Source organism: Pongo pygmaeus, chromosome 2 (assembly GCF_028885625.2).
Source record: "Pongo pygmaeus isolate AG05252 chromosome 2, NHGRI_mPonPyg2-v2.0_pri, whole genome shotgun sequence".
NCBI lineage: Eukaryota > Metazoa > Chordata > Mammalia > Primates > Hominidae > Pongo > Pongo pygmaeus.
The window spans coordinates 80,323,025-80,330,782 of record NC_085930.1 but is presented as its reverse complement, the minus strand read 5'-3'; the positions used below and the strand labels follow the sequence as shown (position 1 = coordinate 80,330,782).

Genomic DNA, 7,758 nt, shown 5'->3' with positions numbered 1-7,758 from the left:
ATTACAGGCCTGAGCCACCGTGCCCGGCCTTTTTTCACTTAATATATCCTGCTGCTCACACCATACTCCATGTAGAGATCACTCTTGTTCTTTCTTTCCTGTAGTCTCTAGAGTGGATGTACACTCCACTTGTTTCCAATCAGGATTCCCAGAAGTGGGTCCTGTCAAGGGTAACTGCTTCAGTAATTTGTGTAGTTCCCATCGAGTTCCCTTTCCTTGGGGTTTATGCTGTTCTATTCTCCCACCAGCTGTGTATGGGGGTGCCTGTTTCTCATGGCCTCACCAATAGTGTGGGTCTTTCCCCAGGTTGAAGGGCTATTGGTATTTTTCTGTGACCTCTCAGTTCACGTCCTTTGACCATTTTCCAGATTGGGTTGTTGGTCTTTTTCTTTAGAATTTCTAGAACATTTCAGAATTTTCTTTAGAATTTCTTTGATAGATTATGGAAATTAATCTTTGTGATGTTACAATCATGTTGTTTTTCCAGTTTGTCTTTTTCCTTTGATCTTTGCATAACAAAAAAATCATAAGCAAATTATTTTTATATATTTGAATTCATGAGTTTTTTCTTTTTAACGGTTCTGGATTTTAAATTAGTTTTAGAATGGCTTTTCCCATTTTATTTTATTTTATTTTGAGACAGGGTCTCACTCTGTCACCCAGCCTGGACAGGGACAATGTGTGATCACAGCTCACTGTAGCCTTGACTTCTGGGGCTCAAGTGATCCTCCCACCTCAGCCTCCTAAAGTGCTGGGATTACAGGCATTAGCCACTGTGCACCATCTGGCTCCTCCCATTTTAACTTATATGGTTTCATTTCTTACATTTAATATTTGGTTTACTTGGAGTGCTTTTTATCCTGATGCATACTATGAGGTTTGGATCTGTTTGTCTTTATGGCCCAGTACCATTTATTAAAAACTTCATCTTTAGCACCCTGATTTGATATGCTGCCTTCATCACACAGTAAGTCCTGGGTTCATTCGGATGTATTAATATTTCTGGATGTGTTCTGTCTGTCCATTCGTGTGCTAATACCACACTGGCTTAGCTGCTGATGTGTATAGTGTTTTACATTCTAGTACAGTTGCTTCCTTTTTGTTCTTCTTTTTCTGAATTTTCCAGACCTAATCTTGCTAATTTATCTTTTCATATCAACTTCAGAGTCAGCTGTGTGATTCCAGAAAAAAATGATCTCTTGCTACCTTAATTTGGATCATAATACTTTATTTATTTATTTATTTAAGACAGAGTCTCGCTGTGTCACCCATACTGGAGTGCAGTGGTGCGATCTTGGCTCACTGCAACCTCCACCTCCCGGGTTCCAGCAATTCTTCTGCCTCTGCCTCCTGAGTAGCTGGGATTACAGGCACCTGCCACCATGCCTGGCTAATTTTTTATATTTTTAGTAGAGACAGGATTTCGCCATGTTGGCTAGGCTGGTCTCAAACTCCTGAACTCAGGTGATCCACCTGCCTCAGCCTCCTGAAGTGCTGGGATTACATGCGTGAGCCACCATTTCCGGCCTCGTAATACATTTTAAAATTAATTGTGGAAGAATTTGCGTCTTCAGGATGTTGAATCTCTCTAACCAAAAACATGGTATATCTTTTTATTCAAGTTAACTTTTGTGACTTCAAAAATGTTTAAATTTCCTCATGGAGGTTTGCATATTTCTTGTTCAATTTGTTCCTGAGTGCTTTATCTATTTTATTCTCTAGTTCAGGGATCATCAGCAAACTACAGCCCGTGGGACCACTGCCTGTTTTCTTATGGCCTGTCAAGTAAGAACAGTTTTTATATTTTAATGATTGGAAAAAACACAAAGAAAAGTAGTATTTTGTGACTTGTGTAAAAATTACTTGAAATTCAAATGTCAGTATCCATAACAAAGTTTTACTGAACACAGCCACTGCCATTTCTTTATGTATTGTCTGTGGCTCCTTTCTTGCTAGGACTGCAGTAGAGCTGTGACCATGTGGCCCACAGAGCCTGAAGTGTTTACGATTTGTGCCTTGACGGAAAAGTTTACTGGCCTCTGTTCTTTTTTTATTTTTTATTTATTTTTTATTTTTTGAGATGGCGTCTCTGTCGCCCAGGCTGGAGTACAGTGGTATGATCTCAGCTCACTGCAACCTCCCACTCCCGGACTCAAGCAATCCTCCCATCTCAGCCTCCCGAGTAGCTGGGACTACAGGAGTGCACCATCACTACTGGCTAATTTTTTATATTTTTAGTAGAGATGGGGTTTCGCCATGTTGCCCAGGCTGGTCTTGAACTCCTGGGCTCAAGGGATCTGCCCACCTCGGCCTTCCAAAGTGCTGGGATTACAATTGTGAGCCACCGCACCTGGTGATCTCTGTTCTAAGTAGTGGTTTTTGTTTGTTTGTTTTTGAGACAGAGTCTTGCTCTATCACCAGGCTGGAGTGTAGCGGCGCGATCTCGGCTCACTGCAACCTCCGACTCCCTGGTTCAAGTGATTCTCCTGCCTCAGCCTCTTGAGTAGCTGGGATTACAGGCATGCACCACCATGCCCAGATAATTTTTATATTTTTAGTAGAGATGGGGTTTCACCATGTTGGCCAGGATGGTCTCCATCTCCTGACCTTGTGATCTGCCCACCTCGGCCTCCCAAAGTGCTGGGATTACAGGTGTGAGCCACTGCACCCGGCCAGTAGTGATTATTTTCATGCGTATTTCTGTCCTCCAAATTTACAGTCACTCATAACTAGCTTGGTCCTACTTTTGAAAATTCAGAACGCAACAGAAGAGGTTGAGGGAAAATTAGCAGAAAAACAGTTTTGAAGGGCTGCTGCCAATAATCGGAATGCCTAGAGTGTTCTCAGTGAAGAAATGACCTTTAATACTATTAATGACCGATTTCAAGTCTGCTCTTCCAGGCAAAATTTGCGTTCTTCCTTTAAATGGGATGGTTTGTTTGTGAAAGGTACAAAATCTTCTTTGGGAAAAGGAGGGAAAGATTCAAACTCCCTAGCCACGTGACCTACTCACTGAAGAGAAATGACAGTATGACCCCTTGAAGCTACCATCCCACCACGGTTTGCGTCGGAGTTTGCATGAACCAGATGCCTTGAGTGGAGTCAGCGTTCCCGTCCTGGGAGGGCCAGCTGTCTGCACTTTCTGTCAAGACCTGCCCAACCTGCTGCCGCCTTTGTGAAGGCCTTCTGTGGCTGACAGCTGCTCCTCATGTATCCTTCCTGAAGACATTTCCCCTCCCCTCCACCTTCTACTTCTCATTCCATTTATGACAACTCATATAAGTTTGTAATAAGACTTACTTCCACGGTCGTTTGTATGAAGAAATCCAAAAAACATTATTTTTCCAGTTTCTGTCTCCGAAAGCCATAGGCCCTTCAGTGTTGTGGTTTACGCATCTCGCTGCGAATGCAGGGCCACCATCGCTCAGCACCACTCCCAGGACTGACGTTTCACTGAAAATGTCTCAGAAACTAAGAGCAATGGGGGGAATTTTGCACAAAACGAAAGTGATGGTGCACTGTGTGAGCAGATCATTATTCTGAGATTGTCTTTCCTCCTCTTTTGGCAGGTTTTGTGCGGTTTTTTTTCTTTCTTTCTTTCTTTTTTTTTTTTTTTTGAGACAAGCTCCCTCTGTCACCCAGGATGGAATGCGGTGGCGCAATCTTGGCTCACTGCAACCTCCTCCTCCCAGGTTCAAGTGATCCTTCCACCTCAGCCTCCTGAGTAGCTGGGACCACAGGCGCCCACCACCATGTCTGGCTAATTTTTTTTTTTTTTTTTTTTGTATTTTTAGTAGAGATGGGGTTTTGCTATGTTGGCCAGGCTTGTCTTAAACTCCTGGCTTCAAGAGATCTGCCTGCCTTGGCCTCCCCAATTGTTGCAATTACAGGCATCTGTGCCTGGCCTTGGCAGTGTTCAAATACCCTTTCTTTTAGGAAATGATAGGGGTAATAGGTGAGAGTTGCTGGTAGTGTTTTAGTGTCTTTAACTGGCAAAGGAAAACAGTGAAAACTCTTGGCTGGGTCCCTTGATAGACCATTGATTGATATCCCAAAGCCATTATCTGTCACTCTCCACTTGCCTAGTTTTTTTTTTTTTTTTTTCTAACAGGGTCTCACTCTGTCGCCCAGGCTGGAGTGCAGTGGTGCCATCTTGACTCACTGCAATCTCCGCCTCCTGGGCTCAAATGATTCTCCCACCCCAGCCTCCTGGTAGCTGGGATTACAGACATGCACCTCCACGCCCAGCTAATTTTTGTATTTTTGATAAAGATGCGATTTTGTCATGTTGGCCAGGCTGGTCTCAAATGATCCGCCTGCCTCAGCATCCCAAAGTGCTGGAATTACAGGTGTGAGACACCGTGCCTGGCCATTGCCTACCTTTTCTATAAAAGGTGGAAAGGCGACCTGCTGGCCAGCCAGCTTCCTAGGAATAGCCGTGTGATACAGCCCTGGCCGACAAGATGAAAGCAGAAGTCCGGAGTGATGTTTTCTTGCTGGGAGAAAGTTCTGCGCCCTTGGCCCCTTTACCTTTTCCCTTCTCTGACCTCTTCTTCCTACACGGAACTCAGACTCAGGTCTTGAAGTGAACAGCTGCTTTCTGTCTCTGAGGAGACTAGCCTGAGGATGAAAGCATGAAGCTTGGCAGAGCAAAACCCAGAAATGTGTTCGTTAATAAAATCCAGGATCCTTTTATAGTTCATAAGTGTGATGATTGGGTTTTCACGCTCATATGTGAGATGTGCCTCCCTCAGACTTTGTTACGATGTTGGCACATTCCCCATTTGATGTGAAAAAAGAAAAGTAAAATGAAAAAGGTATCCAAAATCAAACTGGTATATAAAGTGATGAATTTGCCAAAAAGCCTTTTACACGTGTTGGACACAGACTCTTGTGGTTGATACAAACCCAAAATTAGAATTTGTGGATGTGATTCTTCCAGTGAATGCTTGAGGTATCTGTTATATTTTTAAAACTCCTGTATTATTTATGGAGAAAGACTTTTTGAAAGCAGGCGGTGGGTCTTGAGTTTCCCTCTTCCACCCTTTCCTTGCCCAAACATGGCACTCCAAGCAGGCTTGGATGTTCTGTGCAACTCATGTCATTCAATTGCTTTGTGAAATATTTTGAAGATGCTTTTATTTCAGCCATTGATCTGACATTGATGTCAACAAAGTCTAAAAGCAGGTCCTTGACAACATCTTAGTCCCTATGGTAGCAATGTCTGGGGCAAATGGCAATGATGGAGGTGTTATAATCATTTTCATAAATTTATTTGAGTTAAAAGCTATTGAAAGCTTTCCTGGTATCTCTTGAGGAACTTCAAAGGGGACCCAGTTGGTAATCCTTAATAACATAGAGACATTTCTTTTAAAATTGACACCAGAGAGTGGCGCTTCTCAAGTCATACAGCTGGGGATGTGAAATAGATGGTCATTAGTGGAGCCATTTTGGCATTTTATGCACCAGGTGATTTAGATTTAATTTCCTGGCCTGGCACGGTGGCTCATGCCTGTAATCCCAGCACTTTGGGAGGCGAAGGCAGGCAGATCACTTGAGGCCAGGAGTTCGAGACCAGCATGGCTAACATGGTGAAACCCCGTCTCTACTAAAATTACAAAAATTAGCCAGGTGTGTTGGTGGGCACCTGTAACCCCAGCTACTTGGGAGGCTGAGGCAGGAGAATCGCTTGAGCCCAGGAGCCAGAGGCTGCAGTGAGCCAAGATGGCAGCACTGCACTACAGCCTGGGCGAGAGTGAGACCCCGTCTCAAAAAAAAAAAAAAAAAAAGAAAAAAGAAAAAAAAAGATTTAATTTCCTAATCCTTACACTCCCAGAAGTGGGGACTGTTATTATCTCCATTGTAGAGATAAGCAAGATGGTGGCTCAGAGAGGGAAATTAATCTCTCTAATGACACACAGCCAGTTAACAGTTGAGTAGGATTCTCTGATGCCAAAGTCTCAGCCTCCCCTTTGCCTGAACCCTGTGTAAGGGCGATTTACAAAGTTTATGTGCAACTTATTTATTTAACTTTCTGTTTTTCATCCCCTTTTATGTGAAAACTGTCAATAAGTGCATATTGAAAGGCTTTTTCTTCTTCCTTTTTTTCTTTTTGAAATGGAGTCTCGTTCTGTCACCCAGGCTGGAGTGCAATGGTGCCATCTCTGTTCACTGCAACCTCTGCCTCCCGGGTTCAAGCGATTCTCCTGCCTTAGCCTCCCAAGTAACTGGGATTACAGGCGCGTGCCACCACTTCTGGCTAATTTTTTGTATTTTTAGTAGAGATGGTTTTCGCCATGTTGGCCAGACTGGTTTCGAACTCCTGACCTCAGGTGATCCACCTGCCTCGGCCTCCCAAAGTGCTGAGATTACAGGTGTGAGCCACTGCACCCGGCCTTGAAAGCCGGGTCTCCCCACTTCTTGTCTCCCCACTTCTTCCAAATCCATCAGACCATCTCATTTACAGTATTACTGAAGGTCAAGTGTTCTCTTTGAGGTTGTCATTGATAAAATTGATGGAGAGGCTGGGGGTGGTGGCTCACGCCTGTAATCTCAGCACTTTGTAGGCCGAGGCGAGTGGATCACTTGAGGCCAGGAGTTCCAGACCATCCTGGGCAACCTGGTGAAACCCCGTCTCTACTAAAAATACAAAAATTAGCTGGGCTTGGTGCCACATGCCTATAGTCCCTTGGGATGCTGAGGCAGGAGAATCGCTTGAACCTGGGAGGTGGAAGTTGCAGTGAGCTGAGATCACGCCGTTGCACTCCAGCCTGGGCAACAGAATGAGACTCTGTCTCAAAAAAAAAAAAAAAAAAATTGACAGAGATGAATGACTTTTTTTTCAAGGTCTGGCTTGCCCACACTCAAGTTCTCTGCCCTCTGCCTCACACCTGTGCATGTTGCTCTACCATGACTCCATGACTTCTACCTAAGTTTAATTTTGGGCTTACTCTGATGCAAAATCATTGTCCCAGAAAAGCCACTGTTACAGAGCATGTCAGAGCCAAGATGTCTTTGGGTTTTCTGATTTCATTTCACATCAAGTGAAAAGGTCCTGTAATATAGCCAACAATACACTGCTTCAGGTGAATTGCAGATGACTTACACAGGCTTTGGTAAGATGAAATAGATTGAACCACTGTGTGAGTCAATGATTCTGTGGAAGAAATGTAATGTTGTAAGCCACAAGAGTGCAAGAAAATATTTGGTGAATAATGTTTTATTAGTTAAATTTGCCTATAATATAATGCTTTTCCACGATCTTGTGCATTTGTTCCACTGGAATACAGTATTGCCCAACTGTGGTAGGCATCAGATAATTCACTCACATTATTTAAGTAGATTCTATTTTTTTTTTTTTTTGAGATGGAGTCTCACTCTGTTGTGCCCAGGCTGGAGTGCAGTGGCGCTATCTCGGATCACTGCAACCTCCGCCTCCCGGGTTCAAGGGATTCTCCTGCCTCAGCCTCCCGAGTAGCTGGGATTATAGGCGTGCACCACCACACCCAGCTAATGTTGTATTTTTAGTAGAGATGGGGTTTCACCATTTTGGCCAGGCTGGTCTCGAACCCCTGACCTCAAATGATCCGCCAACCTTGGCCTCCCAAAATGCTGGGATTACAGGCATGAGCTACCATGCCCAGCCTAGATTCTAAATTTTTAATAGCAGGGAGCATATTTTCTATTTGCTTTGCTACCTTTGGTGTTATATTGAATAGGTGGGTAAAATGTAGGTACTAAGTAAACTTCTTGTTTAGT

The 7,758-nt window shown here is 43.7% G+C and overlaps 1 non-coding gene across 1 annotated transcript; it reads left to right on the top strand.

Annotated features, from left to right (window-relative positions):
• Positions 1–4,686: 4,686 nt before the first annotated feature.
• On the top strand, positions 4,687–4,790 carry LOC129034440 (small nucleolar RNA U13). Its single transcript, XR_008501915.1, has one exon. It is a non-coding gene; the product is annotated as a small nucleolar RNA U13 (small nucleolar RNA).
• Positions 4,791–7,758: the final 2,968 nt, after the last annotated feature.